The sequence below is a fragment of the Lolium rigidum genome, chromosome 1, assembly GCF_022539505.1.
Source record: "Lolium rigidum isolate FL_2022 chromosome 1, APGP_CSIRO_Lrig_0.1, whole genome shotgun sequence".
In the NCBI taxonomy this organism is placed as follows: Eukaryota; Viridiplantae; Streptophyta; class Magnoliopsida; order Poales; family Poaceae; genus Lolium; species Lolium rigidum.
The window spans coordinates 40,783,673-40,786,318 of record NC_061508.1 but is presented as its reverse complement, the minus strand read 5'-3'; the positions used below and the strand labels follow the sequence as shown (position 1 = coordinate 40,786,318).

The 2,646-nt window shown below is 49.1% G+C and overlaps 1 non-coding gene across 1 annotated transcript; it reads right to left on the bottom strand.

Moving 5' to 3' along the window:
* Nucleotides 1–2,150: 2,150 nt before the first annotated feature.
* LOC124685521 lies at nucleotides 2,151–2,295 on the bottom strand. Its single transcript, XR_006997508.1, has one exon. It is a non-coding gene; the product is annotated as a small nucleolar RNA Z247 (small nucleolar RNA).
* Nucleotides 2,296–2,646: the final 351 nt, after the last annotated feature.

Below are 2,646 nucleotides of genomic sequence, written 5' to 3'. Positions count from 1 at the left end.
GCAGTATGCCACACAATGATTCCATAAGTACGCGTCTTGGGATGACGGACACCACGCATGATGCGCGTGGTAACAGCTGGACGAGGAGCAGGTGCGGGCGACGAAGAACTCTCAGGAGGCGGCGATGGGAGCTGCGTGGTCGACGTGGCCGAGCCAGGCGATGGCGTAGATGGGACGTCGGGCGTAGATGAGCCGGACGAAGCGGAGGGCATAGATGGGTCGTCGTCGGCCTGAGTTGCATGGTCGGACGAGGAGGGCACGCGATCAACGTGCATGCGATCGACGTCGCTGTGCGCCTGATCTCTATCAATATGGTCGCTCTCCATGTGATCATCAAGTAACTCCAGGCGAGCCCCACACCCTAAACCTGTACCATGGTTAGGCAATAGAGACGGATCATATGCAGCATCGACAAATTGGTTAGGAATAAAGGGGTAGTGGAGGTGGAGGGTATGTGGAAGGATTCGTGACATGAGAGAAGGGAAACACCGTCTCACCAAACACGACATCACGAGAGATGTAGACTCGATTTGTAGGAATGTGGAGACACTTGTAGCCCTTATGAATGGAACTGTAACCAAGGAAGACACACTGATTGGATCGAAACTCCAGTTTGCGTTTATTGTAGGGTCGAAGGTGCGGCCAACACGCACACTCAAACACCTTAAAGAAAGTATAATCATGCACTTCACCCAAAGTGCGCTCAAGAGGAGTTTGCATATTAATCACTCGGCTTGGGAGTCTATTTATGGGAAAACAAGCTGTGGAGAAAGCGTCACTCCAAAAACGATAGGGAGCAGAAGCATGTGCAAGGATAGTCAATCCAGTTTCAACAATGTGTCGATGTTTTCTTTCAACAGTGCTATTTTATTGATGTGTATGAGGATAGGACATTCTATGAGAAATGCCAAGATCAGTAAAGAACTTGTTTAACTTTTGGTACTTACCATCCCAGTCAGATTGTACATGCAGAATTTTCTTATTTAGAAGGCGTTCAACATGTTTTTGAAATTGGAGAAACACATGAAACACATCAGACTTTCGTTTAAGCAAATAAAATCATGTAAAGCGACTGTATGCATCAACAAAACTAACGTAGTATTCATGTCCACTAACAGAAACTTGGGCAGGGCCCCATACATCACAATAGACAATATCAAGAGGGACTGTAGTGACACGAGTAGACAATGAAAAGGGTAACTGGTAACTTTTTCCCTGTTGACAGGCATCACAAACTACAGCTTTATTAACTGACATGGATGGAAGCTCATGGCGATGTAAAACATGTTGAACTATAGGAACCGCTGGATGACCTAGGTGTGAGTGCCACTGCTCGCGAGAAACCTTGACACCACTAAAAACTTGCTTGATAGACGACACATCAAGATTATAGAGTCCTCCACGGCAACCACCTCTAAGAAAAACCCTTCTCGTGACGCGATCCTTAACAAGAAAATACTAAGGGTGAAACTCAAAGAAGACACTATTATCAAGTGTAAAAAATTTAACTGAGAGGAGATTGTGAGTGATGGAAGGAACATGAAAAATATTACGAAGGTGGAGATTATGAGGTGACGAAGGAATAGTGGAATGACCAGTATGTGTAATGCGTATACCTGATCCATTGGCGGTTTGGACTTAATCCTTCCCCAGATAGGGCTCCCTCATGGTGAGCTTGTCAAGATCATTGGTGAAGTGATCCGTCGCCGCCGTGTCCACGTACCAAGCCGGATCACTCGGGTATGATGGAGTAGCACCATAGGAGGTATTGTTCGCAGTAGGAGTGGTAAAAGCAGCCAACTGTCGATACTTGTAATGCCCATCATTGCCAGCGTCGAGGAAATCAGGAGCATATCGCTTGAAGCAAAAGGAGGCAACATGACCGGTCTTGGTGCAGATTTGACATATAGGCCGGGTACCACCGGAGGAGCTACCACCACCACCGCTACCACCGCCACGCGACACACTGCCTTGACCGCGCTGTTGATTGGTGTACTGCTGATTGTTGTAAGGAGGTGGTGTTGGCTTAGAGTAGGCCGGTGGAGGTTGGTGTTGCGGAGGAGGCGGAAAAGCACCACCACGCGCCTGGTAATTTAGATGTGCCATATGAACATCCGTTCCAAGCTCAGCACGGTGGGCATCCGTGCGATGTTCGGTATTGAGAAGCTGCGCATAGACATCACAGATAGGCATAGGATCTGTAAGAGCCGTGGAGGAGACCAACTAAACAAGAGCATCATACTGCTCATCTAGGCCGGCACAGAGATAGCCAGTGAACTCATCGGCGCACAAGGGCTGGCCAATGGAGGCCAACATATCCGCCTTGGACTGAATCTCGTTGAAAAGACCGTGGCAGTTTTGTCCAGCTTTTTCGCCTTGTGGAGCTCAGCGCAGATCGCCATGGAGCACGTTGTAGACTGGGAGGCGAAGCTGTAGGCTAGGGTTTGCCATGCCTCATGCGACATGGTCACCATCGTCATCATCCCGAGGACAAACTCGTGAAGGGAGTAGACAATGGTGGACATGATTGCCTGATCTGTTGATGCCAGGCCGAGAACAAGGGGTTGGGGATGGTGGTAGGAGCGTCGGCCTCCTTGGCCACCGGATTCGGCAGCATCTCGGACGGGCATGCGAGGGATCCATCAA